The following is a 26,500-nucleotide window of genomic DNA, read 5'->3' as shown; positions in this document are numbered from 1 at the left end:
TGTGGAGGCGATTTTCCAACTGCAGGGGGTTTTGTCAGAGCATGCCAGGTATTTTTTGGTCGTCGCGGCGCTCGACCAACAGACCACGAGCTGTTGCACCACCCTACGTGGCGCAGCAGGTATGTCGCATTAAGGACTTCCTACTCCGGAGGTATGAGCTATCCGCTATTCGGGCGGACAAGCTATTTTCCATGTCCGGCTTGGGAGACGAGTCTGCCGTGGATCATATGGAGAACATGTTGTCGCTGCTTGGATCCGACGACGGCGGGTTCCTTTTTCTACATGTGTTTCTGCGTCAACTGCTGGCTCCTGCGCGCGCGATCCTGGCGAACTCCAGATGTTTAGCTGCCGGCGACTACTGGAGGAGGCTGACCGCATCTTGCTAACTTCCAGAACATTAGTTGTCCAGAGTGCAACTCCAGAGACCTGGCGAATGGCGCGTGAAGACGAGGACGCAAACGTCGTAGCCGAAGTATCCGCGCGGAGGAGACGAAGGATGGCCTCTGTTTTTTCCCCCAGTGATTCAGTAGCAGAGCACGGCGGTGTGTCCCACCCTGCTCGTTCGCGAAGCCGGGAAATGCCGGTGCTGGCGCTCAGTAGCAGCTGGTCACCGGTTTTTGCACGGACTAGGTGCCTGGACGCTGCCAAACAAGCGACTGCTCGGGAGGAGTTTGCTACTGTGGAGCATTTGGGGATCGTTAGGCGGGTCTAACAGTCTGTGGGCCTCCCGACTTCACATGGTGCCCAAGGCCGACGGGTCTTGGCGACCGTGTGGCGACTAATGCAGGTTGAACAACGTGACCATGGGCGACCGTTACCCATTCCCCACATCCAGGATTTCTCCGTGCGGTTGTCAGGCGCCACCATCTTTTCCAAGGTCAACCTGGTGCGTGGTTATCACCAGGTACCCGTACATGCGGAGGATGTGCCCAAGACCGCGGTGATCACCCCGTTTGGTCTGTTCGAATTTCTTCGTATGCCTTTGGGGTATAAGGGGGCCGTCCAGACCTTTCAACGGCTCATGGACTCGGTGCTGCGTGATCTCCCGTTTGTTTTCGTTTACCTTGACGACATTCTGGTAGCCAGCCCACCAGCCAATGTGCACCTGAGGCACCTAACTCAGGTTTTCCGCTGCCTAGTCGAGCATGGCTAAGTGTCAGTTTGGTCTTTCATCAATTGATTTCACTGCACTTCACCGAAGGGCGCAGTTCCGTTGCCATCGAAGGTGCAGGTGGTGACTGATTTCCCGCGTCCGGCGTCTGTCAAAGTGCTGCAGGGGTTCATAGGCATGGTCAATTTTTTCAACCATTTCCTCCCTCGTGCTGCTCACCTCTTTCGGCCACTGTATGAAGCTTTGCATGCAAAAGACGAGGTTGACTGGTCTCCGGAAGGGGTTCAGGCTTTTGACAGGACCAAGAGTGCCCTGGCGAATGCGGCCCTCTTCGCCCATCCCGCGCCAGAGGTGCCGATGGCATTGACAACTGATGCGTCTGATGTGGCAGTGGGGAATGTGGTCGAACAGTGGGTGGCAGATACCTGGCAGCCGCTTGCCTTCTTTAGCCGCAAACTGAGGGACAGCGAACGCAAATACAATGTTTTTCTTTCTTCTGGAGGGTCGCTCCTTCATGGCGTATGTGGATCACAAGCCGTTGACTTTTGCAATGTCGGGAGTTGCTGAGCTGTGGTCTGCCCGCCAGCAGCGACACCTTGCAGCTATTTCCGAGTTCCCTACGGACATTAGCCATGTGGCTGGGAAGTTCTACCCTGTAGCAGATTGCTTGTCGCGGGTTCTCATCTGTCCTGTGCATGTCGGGATCGATTTTGCAGCTATGGCTGCCAACCAGCCCAGTGACACGGATGTCCTCGCCCTGCGGTCATCGAGTATGGGTCTCGTGCTGGATGATGTGGCTGTTCAGGAATGTAGCCCTGCCCATCTCTGTGATGTCTTTACTGGCTGGCCCCGACCGGTGGTCCCTGAGGTTCGGCGACATCAGGTTTTCGACTCTGTGCACTCGCTCTCACACCCTGGAGTCCGTGCATCAGTGAAACTTCTGTACGCCAAGTTTGTCTGGCCCGACATTTGTAGGGATGTGAAAGATTGGGCTGCCGCATGTGTGGCATGCCAGCGCGCCAGGGTTCATCGGCATGTAAGAGCACCCCTTGTGCCGTTCCCCATTCCGGCCAGGTGTTTTGACCATGTCCATGTTGACTTAGTGGGCCCTCTACCCCCTTCGCAGGGTTTTACCAACCTACTCACGATCGTTGATAGGACTACTAGGTGGCCGGAGGTGGTCCAGTTGTCCTCCGGCTGCTGCGAACCTGTCTCGAGCATTTCTGTCTTCTTGGGTTGCCCGTTTTGGTACCCAATCAGATATTACGTCAGACTGGGGCAGCAGTTTGTGTCGTCACTCTGGCCGACGTTGGCTGGGTCTTTGGGGACAACAGTGCACTGTACGACGGCACACCACCCTCAGGCTAACCGCGAGCGGTTTCACTGGTCCCTGGAGGCAGCGTTGCGGGCTGCGCTCTCAGGCGACAATTGGGTGGACCGTTTGCCGTGGGTCTTGTTAGGGTTATGCTCAGCTTCTAAGGATGACCTCGATGCCTCCCCCACTGAGCTGGTGCTCAGTCAGCCATTACGTGTGCCAGGAGAGTTTTTGCCTGAGAGGTCTGCTCCACTTTACTGGCCGTTTGCACCCCTAGGTTCGTGTTTTTTGGACCTGGCCCACCACTGTTTGCCGTGGTTTGCCGTACCAGCAGAGCTCATGTCAGCTCGTTTTGTGTTCGTTAGGCATGACGCTCACCGCTCGCCACTGCAACCCCCATATGATGGGCCATTCCGGGTGCTTGAGGCAGGCACCAAGAGTTTTGTTCTAGACATGGGCGGGCGTAGGGAGCGCGTCACACTAGATGGGTTGAAACCGGCGCACAGGGTGGCAGGTGAAGATGTGTCCCCTTTCCAGGTACCCCGCCGGGGCCACCCCACGTCCAAGCCTGCGGCAACGCCCCTGTAAAGCCAATGTCCGGTGCCTCCTGTTGTCGTGCCTGAGGGACGTCGGAGCCGTTTCGGGAGACTCGTCAGGACTCCCATGTGGGGCTAGTTGTGTTTCCTGAGTCCCATCTGGGTGTTGGGGGGGGGGGTATGTGGTGGACACAAAGGGGAGTGGTCTCAGCCGACGGGACTAACGGTCGGGGCGCGTGTCAAAGCCGGGTATATTTAGATGATACCGGATGTTCAAGTGCCAGTGGTATTTTGTTGATGTTTCAAATTAAAGAACCGAACTCCTTTACGCCTCCGCCCTTATTTCATCGTTGAAACACCACAAGCTCACTATTAGCTTTATGTTAAGAGACGTTCACTTACTATAAGCTCAAAGTCAAGTAGTTGTTACCAAACTGTTAGCTAACTGTTCACTATCAGCTCAATGTTAAGAAACCGTTTTATACTGTTTGCTAACTGTTAGCTAACGATAAGCTTTCTGTTAAGAAACTGTTACCAAACTGTTAGCTAACTGTTCACTGAAGCTCAATGTTAAGAAATGGTTACCAAAGTGTCAGCTAACTATGCAGAAGCTGTTGGTTAATGCTGGCTTATTCCAGGAGGTTTTTGGGAGGTTCAGTCGTCTAAGTTCTTCTCAAGTCTTTGCATTTTCATCTTCATCACAGAAACTAGATCGGGCAGATTACCTGTTTCATTTTAGTGGGTCTGTTCTTGCTTTCTCTTCATTCTGACGAACTGGAAGCTCTGTCCGTCTTGACATCCGTCACTGCCAGTTGTTATGAATCCACACCCTGCCGTTTTCCTATTATGGGATGTCAGTGGCGGGGGGAACCCCAGTGGCGGTCGATTTAATGAACTCTGGCAGGCCGGATTCACCCCCGACCCCCCTGCCATCTTTGTCCTTGGCCGCCCCAGCTGCCGGGTGACGGACCCTCGGCCTGCATTTCAATCACAGCCTCAGTAAAGGACTGGAAGCAGCTGCTTGGCGGAACATTCTCGGCGCCTAATGGCAGATGTTCATTATCCTGCCTCTCTTTCATCTCAGTATGGAAACAATGGCTGCCACAGCACCTGGGATCCGGCCCAGTTAGCTAACAGTTAGCTAACAATTTGGTAACAGTTTCTTAACATTGAGCTCATAGTTACCTAACAGTTAGCTGACAGTTTGGTTGGGTTGGCTTAAAGGTGGAACCCGAGGACCTCCTTGGAGGGGGTAGTCCTCTTAGGAGGACCCAATCTGCCAATCAGGAGGTTGACGGCTCCATACCCGGATCCTCCTGTCTGCATGCAAAAGTGTCCTTGGATGAGAGGTGCTAGTTGGACCGGCGCCCCCCGGTGGTTCCCCAGCGTCTCTAACTGAGGCAGCGCACTCTCGGATGGTGCCTGACGTGAATACTAATGCCGTCTATATTTAAATTCAAAGCGGCGAAGCGGCTCGTCGCCCCTCTGCAGCCTCCCTTTGACAGACACCTGAAAAAGCTGTGTTTGTTGACGGCGGCGGGAACAGGCTTTGAAGCGATTACATTTGATAGCAATCTTCGGTGGGACCCTGAATGACAGCCGTGCATCTGTTTGGAGACAAATGCAAAACAAAACGCTGCCACTCAAACCGTCTCGGCAGCCTCTGAGAGGCCGCGCACCGAGCGTCGCCCAGGAAACAGCCGAGCGGAAAGACGGCACCGTCTTTCCGCTGGCGCCGGCAGAACTGCGGCAAGGCTGTGAACGATCCTTGCCGGCGCCACTTACAGGGTGACAGATCGAGTGTGAGATGTCTGAGATGAATCTGACGGCAGCGCAACAACCCCCAGCCCACCCAGAGAGCAGAAAGGCGTCTGGGACACCGAATACAAATTGACAAGAGAGGACATACAAAAAAAAAAAAATTTTTCATTGATGACCTACTTGTAATGATCGCGGCAGTGCGACAAACACTGAGGCAAGGGGCGGGGTTTAACCTTGAGGGGTCAACTGTCAATGATCCTCCACAGGCATGGACAATTAGCAGACTTTGGAGACGGAGAACCCGAAAGGAGAACATAGAGCAACCATGAGAAATGTCAACACAGACTCAGGACTCCACACCAAGACAGCCTGTGTTTGAAAAAGTAAGTTTGCTTTGTCCAATGAACAAGTACTTGAAGGTATGGGATGTAGGGCAGGAATAGGTGGCTAGGTGGAAGGCACTAGCAAATGCCGATGAGAGAATGGCAGCTGGGCGAGGTTGAGGGGTTTACACCACTGGGGGGAAGGAGCAAATGGGGAAGGCTGAGGGGAGTTGGCCAATGCGATGAAAGAAGGAAGGAGGGAAGGGATGACCCCTCCAGCTCTGGTCTGAGTGAAGTCAGTCTGGGCCGAGTAACCAAAAGGATCAGACGGTATCGGAGGCATGGCTCCTCAGAGAGCGCCATAGCCAGAGGCAGCCAGTTGGTGGGCAGGAGCCAGGATCCAGAGGCATGCCCGGGGGGGCTGGATTGGGGGGGGCGGTGGAGTTGGGTGGAGGGGGTTGTTGAAGAAGGCAGAGGGGTCTCAGCTTACTTTGCAGCATGGAGGATGGAAGACTGGCGGATCCTCAGGGAACCAGAGGCACCTCCTGGGTCACCGAGCGCGAGAAGATGGAAACCAGGTAGAATGAGGCTTTGGGAGTGGGGGGGGGGGGGGGGGGGGGAGTCACTGCAGTCTTTTCATCAAACACAGACCCTGCAGACACACAGAACATCTGAGTTTATACTTTCACTTTGTTTTGACAGAGGTGGAACACAACGTCCTTGGTGTGTGTGTGTGAGTGTGTGTGTGTGTGTGTGTGTGTGTGTGTGTGTGTGTGTGTGTATGTGTGTGTGTGTATGTGTTTTTGAGTGGGTGTGTGTGCCTGTGCCTGACAGTATGTGCCTGATGTAGGGTTGTCTGAGAAAACAAAGGCCTGGGTCATGATGGTCTTTGTCCCGAAGATCTCCTGACTCTGGTCTCCAGGAGATCCTCTGGTGGCTCCAGAACCCCTGCAGGCTCAGGTGCCCTGTCGCCCCGGCAATGAGGTGAGGCTAACTGTTTGAGAACAGTTTCTTAACATAGGGCTTTAATTAGTTAACAGTGGTGTTTTTGGCACAATTTAGTTATTTCTGTATGTGATAGTTGTGGTCGAAAGTGCCGTCCTTTAACAAAGTAATTTCAGTCAATAAATATTGGAGATTGTTGTTGGGTAGAAACCCTTTATTTCTAAATTTCAACCTTTTTTTCCAACAAGTTTTTACTGCATGATAATTGATGCCTTCTCTCTTTGGTACTTTATTTCTGAGAATTTGCTATAGTACAAATGCAGGTGTTTCATAAAATACTGATGTACTACCGTGTTTAGAAAATAGAATGGACTAAACGATCAAACAAGCAAGAGATAAATCCATAGCTTATTAACCCAGCCTGAATTTAAGCCTTTCTGACCAGTGGCCAAAAAGTGTGCTAATGAAGTAAAACAAGGCTAACTTCAGCCTGAGGTTAGCAATGCCAAGAGGATGTGTAAAATTATGAAATTGGAAGGATGCAGTAGTGTTGCAGGTGCTTCATGGACAGATTACAGGCAAAATAGGCAGAAATGCCATTCATCATGAATGTCTGACAGAAGGCCTGCAAACATTTATGTCCACTTTTTGGCTCGTTACTGCCTTCCTATTGTCATGAAGAAATGTGTGGACCAAATTATTTCATAATCAATTAGCTGCACGAATCAGGACTTGTTTTCTAGTTCGAGCTGAGCAGCAAGCAAAGGTTGCTTTGCCCACTTCCAAACGAGCAGATCTGCAGACGATGATCAGATAACGTGTCTCGCCTTACACGGGTAAAGAAAGCAGTATTTCTGGAGACATGAATTAATCGCTTCGACCCTCTTTCACTTCCCAGCACTTTTAGACCACATTTTGTCCTGCTAAGTGCCTGCCTGTGTGTCTGTGTGTCTGTGTGGGGGGGAGGGGTATTTTAAATGCTATAAAAAAAACCTGCAAAGGAGAATGGCTGGGCTTGGATTACTCCAATGAGCGCCACAATCAATCTTTTGCTTTTTTACTTCCATCCTCCCACTGAGTTCATTTCCCTTCTGTTGGAAAACACACACACACACACACACACACACACAAACACTCAAAACCGCATATTGAGTAACAAAGAGCCATTTAGAGAGCGATTTAAAATACTACACGGATGCGAGGGCTGAGGATGGACCGCCGCCTCTTAATTACCCGGGGTTGTGTGGCTGATGCCCTGTCGCCGTGGCGGCGTTGTCCAAAAGGGATTCTCAGATGACACGCAGCAGTGGGGAGGGAGGCCCTCCTGGACACTAAGCTTTATCTGCTGATGTCAATAGGAAACTGCTAGTCTATGCCCCACCAAGCAGTGTCTGACTTTCTAGCTGACATGCATTCATGCCAGCAGTTGAGAGTCCATGCTTACCGCATATTAACCAACCTTCGTTACTTTGGCTGAGGTATGGGAAATTCAGTGTTAAGGTTAACTTAGCGCAGCAAATAGCAGTGGCAGTCGATAGTTAGTGTTAGCATCATCTAAAAGAGCTGCTCGTGCATCCCTGACTTTGTGATTGATTGATTAAATTTAAGCCAACGTAAAGACATCGTGATGTTGCATTTAAAGCCATTTTTAATGATCTGCTGATGGACGCCACATAAACAACTCCGAAAGTGCCAAAGTTTGGCAGAGATCACCAGGTTGTTGCGTTTCAGAGATAGGAAAGCGACGAATCCTGATGAAAAGATGAGCCAGGATGGTGGAGCGGAAGCCTAAATGGTTCGCGTAGTAATGAAATCGACAGAATAAGATAGGTAGAATAGAAGAACCGGGAGAACATACTTGTACAGAAATTACCAATAACAGGAATACTGTAAATCTACAACATGAAGGGCATCACGGGGTACAGTGAGGTTCCTGTTGAGCTCTTATTGATTTGAGTGGGCTTCTGTTGTGGAAAAAGAGACAGGCAGTGAACCAGAGACGGAAACCAACCTCAGGCGCTGCCACAAACAAGCTAAACCTCAACAGAACCACCTCAACTCCCCTGTAAGATATGACAGCAACAGCAGAACAAAACCCAACAAGGAGAGGGGAACCGCAATCCAAGCGGCAGAAGATCAGAACGTCTGCTTTCCTGCTGTATCTGGTTTTGATCTTCGTCTCGGCTTCCAGATGGAGTCATGGTTTAGTCTCAACTAAAAATGAAGGTCTACTTGTCTGAGGAGAGGATCCTACCTGACTTCCTTTCCCTATTCCCGAAGCTGTGGAAGGAGAGTGGGAACCCTAATCGTTGGATGGAGACTTCTCCAATCTGGGATGGACTTTCAACTCAAAAGTGGCTCAGGTGTTTAGCCTGGAATTAACGGTAGCCTACTAACACTGGTTGCTACGCTCCTCCTCCCTGCCTCTTTTCAAACTAAGTGATGAGGCGACCTCTTGCCAGGAGGAAATGCTCTTAATGCTGAATATAATTTCAATTAAACGCCTAATGAGCCTTGGGATTACCAAACATCTAAAAATCATTACGGGCTCATTTGGACCCGACAGGCCCTGCCACCACCGCCAGACAGACCAACTGTTGAGCTGGTTTACTCATTCTGTCTGTTTGGGAAGTGACATCACAACATCGGCGGCCTAAAGTCCCAGAAACTCCTTCTGGCGAGTTTACCCTGTTGGTTTGAGGAGTTGAAACCAAACAGGTAGATGAATCGATGATTCATCAAATATGAACAAACCGCCAAACTCGGATGAAAAGCAAAAGCTAGGATTCATTTGCTGTTAATCCATCCGGCTCTTACCATTCAGCCTCTGAAGACATTGTAGTCCGTTTCCTGCTTGTTTTTGCCCCGAGGCCAAAACAGAGAAATAAAAAAAATATGGCCGTCAGCGATGCTCATACTAGCAGGGGTCAAAGTTAATCCTGCTGAGGTGATGAACTGTACGCAGCAGTGTGTTAAAAATATATGCAGGCACAGTGATTAGTATGAGCATTTCCATATTACAGCACAACATGGAGGCTCCAGACAGGAGGGAGAATCGAAGTGGGGACTTCCTTGCTTTGCTTCAACCCCTGGAGAGGAGTTTTTCAGGCTGAGGCGTGAATCCTCCCTCAGAGCGTGGGACACCTGCCGGAGTCCGAATCCTAATTCCAGGCATCAGAATGATAAATTTGTCCGTCCCCTTGCGCTCTGCAACTTTTTCAATTCCGGCTCTTCTGATTGGGCAAGCCATGGAGCGGTGACCCGGCCGGGCGCCGCTCCCCGATTCATTGGGCTTCCCATCCGCTGCGCTGTCCATTGTGTTATGAAAAGGGGAATTGGATGTCTAATCCCAGGCGGCCTGAGTTGAATTTGCCTCAGACCAAATCACTGGAGCCTGCTGGTGCTTGACAGGCGGGCAGGTGTGCCGCCGCAGCCGCCGCAATAACCCATCCAGAGCCGCCACGCCGGTGCTCACCTTTATGCTTTCTTATTTATTAATCTGACATGTTCTCACCTCTCTGACAGGTCCCTCTTCTGAAAATCCCAAAGTGGCCCATTGCCACCCGCTGTCTGAGAGCGTCTCTCCATTGCTCAGGGAAATATGACCTGCTGCTGCCGCAGGCACCATGTTTGGTTCTCTGCTGCTCAGTTCATAGGCAGGTGTCACAGCGAGTTAGAGGTCAGAGATCAGAGGTCAGGATTCCAAGTCCTCTGTCACCAAACATGGCACCCTTATTGGTCAGTGCCGCTGCTTTTCTGTTTTATTTCAGTGGTCGTGCTTATTTCTTGCCTCTTTAAAATAAGCTGTCTATTGGAAAAGGAGTATCAGAGAGAGCAGGCGCTCGTTTGTTTCTCCATGCAGTCGGCAGGTCTCTTCCTCAAACAGTCATGTCGGAGCTATGTAGTGTTCACGCGCTGCAAGTCAACACACTCTGTTGCTAAGTAAATAGAAAGGCAGAGGGCATCTCCAGGCCTGGCAAACGGGGGGGGGATGCAGAGCTTAGGAGGGGTCTCTATTAAATGGCAGCACAGGGGGAACCCCCCCAGCCCCTGAAGTGTTTAAGAGCAGAGACAGAGGCTTTAAATAATAATGGCATCGCCATGGTGATGGAGGCTGTGTGTATGTGTGTGTGTGTGTGTGTGTGTGTGTGTGTGTGTGTGTGTGTGTGTGTGTGTGTGTGTGTGTGTGTGTGTTCCACAATTTTTCTAAACCGTCCTGCCCAGATGTGAGAGACCCTTGGGATGCTCCACTAGATCTGCCCTTGGGATGCTCCTCCTCCCCCCGATGGGGTGGGGGTTTTCAGAAAAGTACAAAACCATAACCCGGCGTTTCAGGGATTCCATGCTGGGAGACCAGGAAGAGATGAGTGAGTATTACAGCTTAGTTACACAACAGAGGGACGACACAATCTTTTGGAATACAGAGGAGTCCACAGCTGTCCTGTGCATCAAAGATGACTCTGTGGGAACACACTTCAGGAGTCTCACCTGGATGATTCCTGGATGTAGCTACCACACTTCGTTGAGTCACACCTGGAGCAATCTTGGATGGAGGACTCACACCTGGAGTCCAGACAGGAAGTGCCTAAATTGTCCCTGCCAGTGTTTCACAATAATTCTCATTGTGTGAGAAGCAATGGAAGGAGGACCACTCTTACTCTCTGGTTCGCCGCTGTATGAAGCCACCAGGTCCAGGCCTTCAGTGAAACTATCAATCACAGACTTTTGGCCATTCACTCTGTCAGGAATATGCTGGAGAAAGCCAATAAATCAATCACTAAAATCAATCAATAAATGTCACAAGTAACAGGGGCAGGGGCATTTAGGGCTTCATGGGGCACCATGAAGTCACATGAAGCCTGGACCCTGAAGGAGGCAGCTCTCCGCTACCCGCAAAGGCTAAATGTAGAAGCTAATCAGCTGCCCTGCAAATACAGCTCAACCACAGTCCTTGCAGAAAGCTGCTCTGTGCTATATGCTAATGCTAAATGAAAGGTCAATGAGCTACACTGTAAATTCAGCTGTGGTGACAGCTCGGAGTTGTGTCTTAATCCTAAATGTAGCAGCTACTGATTTGCTGACCACGCAAAGTCAGTAGAAGAAGCTAATGCTAAATATGGAAGCTCATACAGTGAGGCGCTGGAATATTTGGACAGTGACACAAGTTTTGTTTTTTTATCTCTTTATGAAAACATATTCAGTATACAATTATCCAATCAATATGGGCTTAAAGTGCAAACACTCAGCTGTAGCTTGAGTATTCAGATCCAAATTGGAGCAAGGGTTTAGAAATTATGGGTCTTTAATATGTAGCCGCCTCTTTTTCAAGAGACCAAAAGTCATTGGACAATTGACTCAAAAGGCTGCAGAACAGTAACAAGGCTGCATGGGCTCTTACCTCCGTAGCAATTTAAAGATCTGGAGTTGATTCCATGTGTGGCGTTTACATTTGGAAGCTGTTGCTGTGAACATAAAACATGCAGTCAAAGGAGCCCTCAATCGAGGTGAAACAGACCATCCAGAGGCTGAAAAGTAGAAATCCATCAGAGAGATAGCAGAAATGTTAGGAGTGGCCAAATCAAAAGGGAAATTGTGAGAAAAGAAGATTGCACTGGTGAGCTTCGAAACCCAAAGAGGCCTGGATGTCCATGGAAGACGACAGTGTTGGATGATCGCAGAATTCTTTCCATGGTGAAGGAAAAAACCCTTCACAACATCCAATCAAGTAAAGAACATGCCAGGAAGTAGGTGTATCATTATTTAGCTCTACCATAAAGATGAGAGTAAATACAAAGTATACACCAAAATGTGCAAACCATTAATCAGCCTCAAAAGTAGATGGGCCAGAATTGACTTTGCCAAAAAAACAACTGAAGAGGCCAACCCAATTCTGGAACAGCATTCTTTGGACAGATGAGACTAAGATCAACCTGTACCAGAATGATGGGAAGAAGAAAGTTTGGAGAAGAATTGGAACAGCTCATGATTCAAAGCACACCACACTTCTATAAAACACGGTGGAGGCAGTGTGATGGCATGGGCATGCATGGCTTCCGATGGCAGTGGCTCACTTGTGTTTACTGATGATGTGACAATAGACAGAAGCAGACTCAGATTCAGCCACTTCACAGTACAGATGGACAATGATCCAAAACATACTGCAAAAACAACCCAGGAGTGTTTTTTAAAGGAAAGGAGTGGAATATTCTGCAATGGCAAAGTCAATCACCAGATCTCAGTCCAATCGAGCATGCATTTGACTAGGCCTAGCAAAGCATCACATAGGAAGAAAGCCAGCCTTTGGTGATGCCCATGAGTTCCAGACTTGAGGCAGTCATTGCCTGCAAAGGACTCTGAACAAAATACAGAAAGGTGACATTTTACTCAGGGATATGTATAATTGTCCAATTACTTTTGAACCCCTGAAATGCGGAGGGTTAGTTTTAAATAGCTGAAATTTCTGCATGTTTAATCATATGTTTTTGCTCAATCCCTTGAATTAAACCTTAAAGTCAGCACTTCAATTATGTTGTAGTTGTTTCATTTCAAATCCAATGTGGTGGCATGTAGAGCCCAAATCAAGAAGATTGTGTCACTGTCCCAATATTTCTGGGCCTAAGTGTACAGTGCCCTGTGCTGTCAGATGCAGGGAGCTGCTCTGAGCTACAGCAACATGCTAAATGTAGAGGCCACTGAAATGCCCCTAAATGTCCGCTGTGACTGTTCTGTGTTACATAGTAACCCAGTGAAGTGAAAGACAGACCATCCCTTCAGGAAGCAGGGCTGGTCTACTTGCTAATACTAAATGTTGCCCCCCCCAGTCCCTGCAGAAGGCCACTCTGAACTACATGCTACTTGTGCAACATAGAAGCTATTGAGCTGTGCTGTCAAGCTGGCAGACAGGTTTCCCGCATCTCAATTCTACATGCTAATGTCAGATGCACTGAATTAACTGTAGAGCTGAGGTTGGAGAACCCACGGAAGGAGAACCCTCAGCAACTGGAGCATGAGGAACCACACACACTCTCACACACACTATCAAAAGTGTGTTTGTGTGGACATTGCCAGCGAGATTTCCTCAAAGTTCAGTGAAGGTCGTAGGGAAGGAGGATGTCAGGCTGCAAATTGTTTGCCAAGATGCCGTGGAGATAATTGTCCAGGAGGGGAAGCAGAGCTGATTGGCTGCTGCCTGGCGACGGTAGACCACAGAGAGGAAGCAATGATGTCTGCAGGGCGATGAGGATACCGCGAGCTCGACTTGATTAGCTTTTTCAGCTAACATAGTTTCCCCGCCGAGGAGTTGGCACTCCTGCCTCAGGTGAAGATTTTGCTGCCACTGCAACAGTTCTACATGGACTGGAGAGAAACCTCAGCTGGCTATGTGTGGAACCATGGAGGACCATCTGAAGGTTCTCTGGAACTCCAGTTGGACCTTCTCAGCTCACGCTGACCTCCCTGACCAGTCTGAGAATACGTGTATGTGTATGTGTATGTGTGCTAAGCGTTCTGCAAAATGCCTGCCAACACTCCACACACACACACACACACGCACACACACACACAAACACACACACACACACACACACACGCACACACACACACACATACACACACACTCACACACACACACACACACACACACCCACACACACACACACACACACACACACACACACGAGCATACGCACGCATTTACGCTCTTTGAAGGTGGTGTGCTTGCTGGCGGAGATGAAAACCACCCTCAGCAGCCAGACAGAGCTGAAAGGCTGCAGCTCTCAGCACCTTCTCTACTTTGATTGCCGTCAATTTACAGACAAGTTAAAATCGCGGTGTGAACACACACTTCACAAACACACTTCACAAGCACTTCACACACTCCAGACACCGCAATTAAAGCGCCTCGCGCAAACAGGTGTCGAACCAGGGCCAACCTGTTGGCTAGGCCTCGTAAGGAGGAGGAAGAGCAGCTGATGAGGAAGAAGATCCAAAGAAGAAGCAAGAAACCAGGAGAGCGCAGCAGAGCGACAGGGCAGGATAAGAATGGTCCAAGGAGCATAATGTGAGTAGAACCTGAAGTGACGGAGGGAGAGTTCTCATGGGATTCTCATGGAGATGAAAATTTGACCTGTTGGGTCAGCTTTCCAGCTCTGAACCTCTGCCTTCCTGCTCTGTCTCCTAAGGTCCCTAAAGACCATGTTGTCCTGTGTTCTGAAGTAACTGAGTAAATCCACGACAGTACAAGCACAAGACATGGTTGTTGTATCATCTGTGCCTCAGTTCTCTGAGGTTCTCCGAGGTGTACATAACCCAACGTATTAGCCTATATGTTAGCTCAGCAGATGCTATGGGATATTTTCATACATTCCCTACACCGCTGATGGGCTCTGGCGGTGGAGCAAATCATAGCTGTCAAGGAGATTAGAGGTGGGGTTTAACCTGGACGCGTCAGCTGTCAATCATCCAACCACCCTTTCATTCACAAATCTGTTCTTCAATGAACCTGCCGACTGTTTTAGGAGGAAGACAAAGAACTCAAAGAGAACCCATGCAGCAGAACATGGCGAGAAGGCAGATAGGAAACCATAGAAAAAGGAAACCCTGCCTGATGTTTGAAAGGTAACTTATTCAACTGTTTCCCTCCAAGCTAACAGCTGTCTTGGAGACCAACCTCCAATCTGCTGAAAAGGTTTCCCATTAAAACTTCTTCTTCTGGTGCTGAAAATGTCCATCTTATTTTTTGTTGCGTTTCCCACCGCTAGCATCCTGATGAAAAAAACACTCATCATGCTAATGCTAATGCTAACACTAACGCAGTGCTTGATTAAGGTTTCCAATGTTTTCCAGCGTAATCTTTCAAAGCAAGTCCAATATTTGAGAACCCCGATAGTGGCGCCTGGAGATGGCTGTTTTCTCATGTCTGAACTGTTAATTAAAATCAACAAATTAACGTGATGGTCTCCTGTCTGCACGACAGCCTCAATTCTCCATATCAAAGATGTCCTGATTGGAAATGTTTGTCCGCGTGCTAGCGGCGGTTCTCTGATTCTCAGGAGAGTGAGGCCCGGGAACATCAGAGTGACAGCGGAGGAACATTTGTCTTTCTGACAACGCTGTTTGGAAACAAACCATTATTTACCTTATTCATTCGTACGTCAAACATCAGGAGTCTCCAGGGACTCTAGCACCCTAGACGCTCGCGGGGAAGTCCTACTGCTTGGTGGAGCAACTATGGATGCCAAAGTGCCATCCATCCAGTATCTGGGGATGGGCCCAACAGAGGCCCAGACTTCCTGTTGTAGTTCTTCCAGCATATTCAACATCTTTCCTGGGGTCTAACTCATGCCTGGAGGACCTCCCCGGGGAGGGGTTCAGGAAGTGTCCTGACCAGATGGAGCCTCCTTTGGATAAGGAGAAGCAGCATATCTACTCTGAAACCCTCCTGGATGAGTTACTCAACCTATGTCTAAGGAAGAGCCTAGACGAGTCTCCGTTGCTGCTGACCTTCTGTTCAGTCCTTTGGTCCTCTGTGAACGTGACACTGAGATCCATGACTTTCTCCACGAAGGTCAGATCTCATCTGAAACCCAGAGAACATACTGAAGTGTCTTTGGGCAAGACACTGAAACTTAGGTTTCAGTGTATTTCCTGCGCTGCCAAAGGCATTTGGAGAGTCCTCTCAGATTTAGGAAACAGAAAGCATAAGAGAAGAAGGAGGTCCTCCCGTCCATCAATCCATCCATCCATCCATCCGTCCATCCATCCGTCCATCCATCCATCCATCCATCCATCCATCCATCCATCCATCCATCCATCCATCCATCCATCCATCCATCCATCCGGCCATCCATCCATCCATAATAGACAGAAACTCCTTTCAGACAGAAGACATCCGAGAAGTCCCTGTGTCCAGCTCGAATTCCGTTCCAGGAACTAGCCTCCTCCGGTACACCTCAAGCGTCTGCAATGTCCACCTTAAGCTCCACACTCAAACAAACCACCTTGGAAGAAGAAGAGGAAGATGACACTTACAACATGGAGATGGGGTCTGCCACACCGTTTGTGTTCTACATGGTGGAAATTGAACCAAGGATGTTTGGATAGGCTGAAGTGTTTTTATCTTCTCTGTTAGCAGGGTTATATGGAAACCCAGCCGTTAGCTAACTCTGCACCTATTCTGGCCAAAATGTAGATGCTCTTCCGAGAGCCCTTGGTGTAGCCGGCCAGAAGAGCTTGGACTTCTTCGTCACTCCATTTCCCGCTGCTTCTGTCCATTTTGTCCCTGGAAACATCTGAGCTGTGGTAGGTTTCAAAAATAGTAAGTGTTACCAATCTCCAAACACCTATGAATCAGAGTAGGAGGTTCAATGGTCCATGGTCCCTAATGCACTTAGAAGACAGACGATTCCTGCAAAAGTTCTAGCAAAAGGTTCCTTCAGTGAGGAAAAAGCTAACATCCCTCCAGCGTTGAAGTTTGTGTCCTGGTTCTCTTCCTGGTGAGACGTAGCACTTATCATTGGACCAAACCCGTCATGCTGCATGAGCGAGGCTCCACTTCAACATGTTTCCAGCAGGTTCTTATCCGTGGAGTATAGAACTTCATGGATATGGAGGTTTCTGAGTGAAGATGGGCTGGAAACAGAGGAGGGTCTTTGACGTCTTCAACCCCTGACCTGAACATTTGGCACTTTGCAGAGCAATTTGAAGTGGCTGAACAGAGCCACCGCCAGTCTGCACATTGCTGTAAAATTCATAAAACCTGCAATGTGACTCATCGGGAGCAGCATGCACGGTCGAGGAAGAGGAGATCAAGCCTTCATCAAGATGCGAGCAAGCCTCACATGTGTAAATCACCTGAAGGAGGCTCGTCACACGATTAGCTTCCTGTCAACACGCCAGGAAAGCATCAAGGAAAATCGTCGCCAAATAAGAAACAAAAAGTGGCGACATGTGCAGAGGCAGCCGGCGGATGATTATTTTAAGACGCACAGGGGAAGCGAGCCACTGAACAACTTTCTGACAGTTTCATCATTCGTCACCACGCCGCCGTTCCTCCCCGAAATCGACATCGCCGCCTTTGATCAGAGTGGCAACCAGACCGGAGAACGTTTGACGATGGCTTCTGTGACAGGGAGCGCCGTCAGACGCACTGACAGCTCGTCAAGGGCACCCGCTCACCATAACCGCCATTTCAATGCTCCGATCAGGGTCGGTGGCTCCTGGAGTCAGCCCCATCTTCTCACATCATGTGCTGCGATGCAACAATGGTAGCCCCCACCCTCCACCTCTACCCACGATGAATGGGAGCTCTGCCCTTGCAGAGCGCTGTCAGCAGGGGGTGATGATTGCTGGCCTGATGGATGGAAGCCCCCCTGAGGAGGTCTATCTAGCTTGTTAGAGAAGAAAACGTTGATTGTTGCTGGGGGTCGGACTTCCCCGCCCCCTCCTTGCAGTGATGTCTGTAGTGACCTTCCTGTAAGCCCCGCCCCTTCATTACCGTTGCCATTCTCTGACACAGCATCTGATTCATGCCTGGTTTCTGTCACATGAGGAACCCAAGGCCTTCCACAGACATCCTGATCCCACGATGCCAGCCGATCAGAATGTCCTGTCTGATTTGTGATCTTCAAAAAATGACCCTTTGGCCAAGGATGGTAATGACTGGTCAGCAGCCTTTTTCTCATCCAGCCTTTCCAGCAGCTTCTTTCTCGGAATAACGGAGTCTGGGCCTGATGTTCCACAGTTCCCACCTAAGAACCCTCTGTATCCTCGTTCCTCCGAGGGTTCTGCTGGGGGAACTGGCCGATGAATCTATGTGTTGGTTCCTCCAACCATTTTTAGCCATAGAAGGAGTGATTATGGTATGTTTCTGGTATCAAAACCCACCCCTTGTGGGCTGGGAACTCAAGATTTTTAAATTGTTTATTAATTGTGGAACCAGGTCCCTGGATAGATTTGACTAGTTTCCATGGCAACGCCATGCACCAATGCATCTGGATATTGTGGTCATTTCACAGGATTCCTTCCCAGGATGCTCTGCTGCCTGTTCACACCAGATTTGTCGAGTGGACTCCAAAGCCCCGCCCCAGATGGTGGTGTTGGTGGATTGGATTGCACTTCAACCATGCATTCAGTCTTCAGAGGAAATAAAGGAGGACATCGCTATCGCACATGCAGCCGCCGCCATCCAGATGGGCCCAGCAGGCTTTTCTGTCAACTTCAAAATACAGGGTTCACTTCCCAGGAGAGGAAGAGGAGGGGCTGCTCTTCCTCAACCCCTCCTCAACTCGGAGAAGAGGGCTTTCAGAGCCGGGTCAACTCTATCCCACAGTGAGACCGCATATGACTCCATCCAATTTTCCCATCAGCCCCACCTACGGATGGATAATGTCATCTACCTGCAGGATCATGCCTATGCCCATCTGGACCACTGTGAGAGAACTGTGGGAATCATATCAATTTACTTTTCTGTTACTTTCACCACAATCAGGCTGTCTGTACTTTGTGCTAAGTTGTAGTTATAGGAGTAGGCCCCCCTTGTGTCTTGGATGGTGGACTATCTCACCAGCAGACTGCAATATTTAAGCCAACAACACTATGTTTCAGGAAGAGTGGTCAACACTGGGGTACCGCAAGAGATGTTCCTCTTCCCCCTTTATCTTCATCCTCTACAGTCACCCCCAGAAGTCTAATAAGAGAGTCCCGCCACCCCCAGAAGTTCTAATAAGACAGCTGGGTTGTCTGGCAGGAGCTTGATTCTCTGGTGGTAGTATAGAGGTGAAGATGTCTGAGATGAAAGCAATTCTCGCACACTGCATGACCAATTGCAAGTGGTCATTGACCACAAGAGCTCATTCTTGCCCAAATACCTTCTCCAGATCCAAGAAGCACATGTAGACCAGTCCGTGGTCCTCAGAGCACCCTCTCCAGGTCAAGTACCTTGAGGTCTTGTTAATGAGCGAGGGGTGAACAGAGCACCATGGTGAAAAAGGATCACGACCTACGTTCCAACCCTCACCTCTGGTCACCATTGGGTTGAGATCCAAAGGAGCAGATCATGGATACAAGCTGCTGGAATGAGTTTCCTCCACTGAGTGTCTGGGCTTTCCCTTGGAGATAGAGTGAGGAGCTCGGTAATCAAGGAGATCAGAGCAGAGCTGCCGCTTCTACTTATCCAGAAGAGATGGATGCGGAGGCTCCATTAAGTCAGAACACCTCCTGGATCTCTCACTGGAGGTGTTCCAGAAGGTCCCACCAGGAGAAGGCCCAGGACTATGTCTCTGGGCTACCCTGGGAACGCATAAGGATTCACCCAGAAGACCCTGGAGGTCTGGCCCTTCTGCTTGGGCTGCTTCCCAGGAGAGGTATCAGAAGATGGGCAGATTCAGGATTTGAAATGCCCAAGGAGAGAAGAAATTAACCAATCAGGAACCGCCATGCTAATCTCTCTGTAGGGGGATATTAAAGGACGAGAGTAAACAGCGTCTAAAATGAATGGAGGCGAGGGCATCCAGATGCCTACTCCATCTTATGAAGGCCTCACACACACACCATCACACACAAACACAAACACAAACACAAACACAAACACAAACACAAACACAAACACAAACACAAACACAAACACAAACACAAACACAAACACAAATACAAACACAAACACAAACACAAACACAAACACAAACACAAACACAAACACAAACACACACAAACACCAAATATGCCAGTTATTCATGTCATCAGACTGGGAAGCACTTCAAGCAAGGCCTCTCGTCACTCCCAGATGGGCTCATCTGGGAGGTTGTGTGTTAGTGTGTGTGTGTGTCATCATCTGTGTACCCTTTGAAGTCGTGGAGCCGGGTGTCTAAACCGGGGCCGACACCGGCTCGCAGGGCTCGCGGATGGCGGTCCCAGCTGATGTTTCCTCGCGGGGGATGTTCACCCCGACGCCGCTCACTGGTGGCTCACAAACCGGAATCAGCCATGTGTCCCGCGAAGACGGGGCTGTCAGGTGGTGCGAGGGGCCCCCCAGAGTGGAGAGCAGGCAGAGGCTTCAGATCCCTGCTGTCATACAAACGCTGCCATTTGAAATAAAAGCCGAATGAAAGGCCGTTTGAAGTTGAAGGACCTCACCTCGCACTGCAGTGCTGCAAACAGCCAGGGCCATGTGCCGCCGCCTTTGTGGATGGAGCTGTTGGGTCAAAGCACGACGAGGACGCCCTCAAAGGCAGTAGCCTCTCTGGCAGGTAATTACACCTGCATCAGAGGAAGAGGCGCTGCCACTACTGGAAAAGAGCTTTTCCAGCTCCCAGAGCCAACAGCAAACTGCCGCGGTATGTAGGTGTATATATGACTTATATATAATGATACTGTGTGTATGATAGGTATAAGATACTCTATATATGATGATATTACATGTATTTATAGTATTACTATTTATATACAATTTGTACCATATAAAGTAACGTGTTCTTTATATCGCCAGCTCTCACTGGAGCTGTTCACAGCTAAATGTGAATTTAGCTGTGAACAGCGGCTGTAACCATTCGATCTACGTTCCTACCCTCACCTATGGTCACGAGCTGTGGGTAGTGACCAAAAGTACGAGAAACAAGTGACCAGAATTAGTTTTCTCTGCAAGGTGGCCAGACCCTCCCTTAGAGATAGGGTGAGAAGTGTAAAGTAGAGTAGCTGTTCCTCCGCATAGAGAGGAGTCAGATGAAGTGGCTCAGGCATCTGGTAAGGATGCCTCTTAGACACCTCTGCGAGGGAGATATTCCGAGGCCATGACGAAGACCCGGGACACACTGGAGAGACTATGTCTCTAGGCTGGCCCAGAAACGCCTTGGAGTCCCCCCAGAAGAGCTGGACCATGTGGCTGAGGGGAAGGAAGTCTGGGCCTCCCTCCACTGGCTGCTGCCCCCTCAATCCAACTTCATATAAGCAGCGGAAGATGGATGGATGCATGGAGATGGGTGGATGTAACTGAGACCAGGAAGACGCACAAAGAGCTTCTACCTGGCTGGATATAAGCTCCTCCCCCCACCAGCCCAAATAAATGAGAATCCTTCGCACCCGGCCATCCTTGTATTTTAGTGTGTGCGCACTGATGCAGAACCAGAACTGTGTGTTTGATTTCATCCAATCAGAGAGTCCCAAAGCAGCGGCTTCCTTGTGTGAGAGTCCATGTGGATGTCGCCAGGAAAGCAGATGTGCGAATTTTGCACCCCGATGAAAAAACACAAACCGGCACAAAAAACAACACATTGCCCCACATCTTCCTTGTCAGTACAAAGACCAGACCAGGGGGGCGTGCATGTGTGTGTGTGTGTGTGTGTGTGTGTGTGTGTGTGTGTGTGTGTAGGTGCGCGTGCAGAGCGCCGTGCATTTTTAGCGACGTGATTGCGTGATCTTTCCTACGGCGAGAACAAGACCTCAATCTCTTACTATCTTCTTCCCTTTAATCAAACCCCTGCCTTCCCGCCATGAACCTGTCAACCCCCCCTTCTGCGTCCATTTTTGTGAGAGATCAAAAAAAAGGAAAAAGACGACGAAAAACACCTGCACCCCCCCATCAGGCAAATTACTTCTGACTTTTAATTTATTTGGGCAGGAAATGGAACGTTCCATCCTGACCGGTCGATAGGGGGATGTGGAGGGGGGAGGTAATCCTCCGTCCTGTCACTTTTAATCCCGCGGATCGGCCCGATCTGATTCGCTCACGCCTTTGCCGTCCTCCCTACTCCTCCGCCCTGTCCTTTCCAATAACAGGTCGCCGTTTCCCTGGCGACGCCGAGCCTCACATGAAACAGATCCAAAACTATGTGTGTGTGTGTGTGTGTGTGTGTGTGTGTGTGTGTGTGTGTGTGTGTGTGTGGCAGACAGCAGATGTCACCCCTTCCCCCCGGGAGGAGGCCCGTCCAACTTATTTGGGAGAAAACTCTACAGACAATCAGACAGTTGGCAAGTGACCATCCTGTAAGCTTTGCCACTTGGTTACCATTGCTGCCTGTCAAAGGATCATCTGAGAGTACTGACTTGAATCTGGTATCTTCAATGATGTTCCAGCCCCATCAGAGTTGGGGTGACAGGTTCTGACAGGTTCTGCAGCCTGTTGGCCTCTTGGTTCATGTTCTCGAATGCGATGGTCTGCTGAGATGATTAGTCAGCAGTTAGTCAGCAGATTAGTCGAAGGTTCCCACCTGTGTCCTCATTTGACCAAACATCTGACCAAAGTTCGTAATTTCCTGTCCAGCATCCATGGTGTTGTGCACTAGACAGGAACTGCGGGGTTGATGCTAACGCCAGTACTAGCCTGGCATGTGTGTGTGTGTGTAGAGGGGGGGATAAAATATAAATGATCTGCTTATAATTGACTTGTTGAAATGTCCTAATCCAGGAAAAACAAAAAGGATGTTTCATCTTTAAAAAGTGTTTATTTTTAAAAATTATTTTTCCGAGCCGAAATAATCATCCAATGGCAGGTCCTGACACGCCGAACGGGACATCATTCCCTGCGAGGATTCCAAAAACGGCGCCTGCTTATTTAACCGTCATAATTCGGTAATAACAGCGCGGACACCAATTCACAGGTTGCTGTATTTTTAATAATTCCAGCTCGGCCGAATTAAAGGCCTTTTACATTTTTTAGATCTCCTTGAGTGCGACGGCCTGGATTATTGATGCCATTTTTGATCACAAGGAGGTTTGAGGGCCACCATTATCTCCCCCTCCGACTCGCTCTCCTCAAAAGAAATGATTTCTGACTGTGTGTGTGTGTGTGTGTGTGTGTGTGTGTGTGTGTGTGTGTGTGTGTGTATGTGTGTGTGTATGTGTTTGTGTGTGTGTGTGTGTGTGTGTGTGTGTGTGTGTTGGCTCTGATTTTCAAAATAAAAGATGTTGTTCTTCTACTTCTCCTTATCCAAGTGGAGTCCTGTGACTCCCTCCAAGAAAGACTGGTGTCGGTGTGAAAACTCAAAGAACCTCGTTATTTGGCTCTACCATTTCCAACTTTGATAAGATGAGGTTCTGATGAGCTCAACTGGAGCCTCCCTTTCTTTTATTCCTTCCTCACAACCAGTCATCCCCAAATCCTCCATCTCTGCCTATGAGATCTGAAGATGGACTATCTCCAGTTGGAGGAATATCATGAAGTCATCAGCCTCCCTACCCCTGGATCGATACTCAATTATTCTTGGATTTCATTTTGTGGGAAACCATTATCGGTGTCTTTTGTTCACTAGCAGCGGCAGCTAATAGACCCTCACCGCCACCGTCACTAAGCAAATGTACTTCATTTAAGGGCAAACAATCTGCAGAAAAACAGAACAGCTGCATATGGTCTCATCTGGGTGGTATCCGGACCTCCTCTGGACCTCCACCATGCAGGACTCGCAGCAGTAATAATCCCTGGAATTATACATCTCCCTGCGGGCTCCGAAAAAAAGTTTAATCTGAATCCTGAGTAGCTAATAATCAGAGCATCTGTCTCCATCTATTGAAGGTTTAACACCTTCATCCACATGGGGACTACGAACAGAAATACAGCAAAGATGGCCATGGCAGATTGAAGCGAGCTGGCTTATCCGAGCTCATAATCTGTTCATTCAAAGACTAAAATATTGACTTTATCCATTTATTGACAAAAACAATATTTCTTCTAATAAATGACGAAAACACTGTGTTCATCCATTCTTGAAAATGTTTGTTTTCTGCTCAACCTTCCACTCCTTTCAAGGTCAGGTATCTGTAATCCCTGCAGAGATCCTTCCTCCTCCCTGGTTCCACCTGGAAGTGTTCTTCACCCCATCCATATGTGTACAAACACACACACACACACACACACACACACACACACACACAGACAAACACACATACACACTTAAACTTATGCAGACTCATGCACAAACACACGCACACACCAACACACGCACACACACACACACACACATACCCATGCACACAGACAGACACACGTACACACACATTCACTCAAACTGACACACTCAAACTCACACACATGCAGACTCATGCACACACATAGACACATACGCACTCAAACACACGCTCAAACACACACACAAACACAAACACACACACAAATACACTCAAACTCATACACACAAGCACACACACAGACACAAACACACGCATACAATACACACATAGACACAGACAAACAGGTATACAAAACACACACACACACACATACACACACCTTGCCCCTGTAGATACACATTCACCCACCCTTCCAGCTCTAATTACAAACTATAAAATGGCGGCTCTTCCATTCATCACTTCTTCCCGCCGTGGTTTTCAGCGCAGACATCTGACTTTGCAACAAACTGCAGTGTTTTTGCTTTTAATTTAATTTCCTGTTCCCAAAGCCACTCTGCTTTCACTACCACTCCCACCCAGGACCACTGCACATTCAATCAGGAGCTGATAATTAGTAGCCTTTTTTTTCCACTTTTTCTCCTTCCGCTGCTGGGTCTTGGCCAGGGCTAGCGGTGGCAGCTCCGGGGTTCGGGGGCGGCGGCGGGGCCTTGCAGGGCAGGAGCTGCTCAGAAAATAAAATCTCCTGGAGATTATCATGGAAGCAAGCAAGACAGCTAGTAAAACAGCATCCAGGTGTGAGGACCGTTGTTCTGAGTTGGAAGGTGAATCCAGGTGTGGTAACCAGTCACCACGGTAATGACAGTATCAATTCTACTGGATCCTGGGAGTGGACTCACCTGACTTGGAAGAAGGGAACGCTCCCCTCCTCAGAGGGTTTGGGTGCAGAGACCCCGTGTAGTTTGTGTCCTCCTCCTTCTCCTCCGTCACACACACAGGTTCCATGTCTGTTATCCCTGACGACAGAAGCCAACTGATTGGTTGAACTTCCGGCTCCAGGCGACCACATCTTCTCAGCCCTGCACTAAAGATGGCCAACGACGTGGCGGGCCGCTGTGACTGGCTGAGACCGTGGTGCTCTTACAGACATGAAATGGAGCTGAAAAATCTCCACTCAGAAAAAAAAAATGGCTACTGTGTAATAAAACCCACCAGCCACACACACACACAAAGTTCACCCCACACCCATCCAAGCCAAGGGAGCTGAGATAAGTTACACACCCACAAACACTTCCTCCATGGATACACACACGCACACACATACACACACACACATGCGCACACACACACACACACACACACACACACCCATGCAAGCACTCACGCACGCACGCACGCACGCACGCACACACACACACACACACACACACACACACACACACACACACAACACACACACACACTTTCTTCCTGCAGAAATGCACTCATCTCACAGAGGCACACCTTGCCCCTGCAGACATGCGCACATACATAAGCACACACATCCAGTCCGATCCAGAATGGCTGACCAAAGTTAGAGGACTCACAGCAGCTGAGATGAACACATCAATAACAGGAAATAAAAACAAAGCTGCGGGTGGGGGGTGGGGGCAGGAAGTGAGGTCACCTTGAAAAGATGGCTGCCGACTAATACAGCTGAGCGCATGTTATATCCCGATCGTTAAAGACCCGTTTATCCCCTTTTTATTTATGGCGCCTTTATTTAACCCCAATCCCGGGAGACTCATTTACAATGACACAAACAGGACACACACACACAAACACAAACACACTCACACACACACACAAGTAAATTATTTCCAATCCTAACGTCTCATTGGCTGACTGAGGCAGTGTCTGTCGGTAACTACGTGAGACAGGGGTTCCATTACATGCAGCTTGGATCAAGTAATCCAGATAACTACTGGAGCATTGGTTCGGGGTGTGTGTGTGTGTGTGTGTGTGTGTGTGTGTGTGTGTGTGTGTGTGTGTGTGTGTGTGTGTGTGTGTGTGTGTGTGTGTGTGTGTGTGTGTGAAGAATGAGATTATAATGTAGGGGATTAACAGAAGGCAAAAAACTAACTTTTCTGTAAATAATCTTCTTAAAAGTATGAATGATCGCAGACACAATGCTGAGTATCACCTGATCATGTGAATTTAAATACACAACTGGTAAAAATAATGTAATTACACAATAATAACACATAATCAGTGTTCATAAGTACAGAGATTTTCTGGAGCAGCCTGGAAAGTCAAAAACAAGAGTAGAACAGCAGAATCTCCAGAATGATTGAAGCATGATTTTCAAAGTAATAAACCAATAATTACAAAAAACCTGATGACCCAAAGAGAAAATGTGATGAGCTGTTACTCTGACAGAAACCCCCAGTTCAAATCAGGGTTTCTATTTTCTTGTGGAATGAAGGGACCCCAATCCCACCAACCCACCCAAAAATACACACATACAGACACACACACACACACGTCCAGAAAACAGCAGCATTAGGTTTTGGACTAATTAAAGGAAATTGCAGTGTGTGAAGTAATTTCTCGGAGGATGGCGTCGTCGGGTAGCAAACATGGCAGAGAATCACAGGGGGATGGATTAATTCCTGCCGCCATCAAATCAAAGCACTGG

This window comes from Fistularia commersonii, chromosome 27, assembly GCF_037954325.1.
Source record: "Fistularia commersonii isolate RoL2024-O1a breed Wild chromosome 27, RoL_Fcom_v1.0, whole genome shotgun sequence".
Lineage (NCBI taxonomy): Eukaryota > Metazoa > Chordata > Actinopteri > Syngnathiformes > Fistulariidae > Fistularia > Fistularia commersonii.
This window is presented reverse-complemented; position numbering follows the sequence as displayed.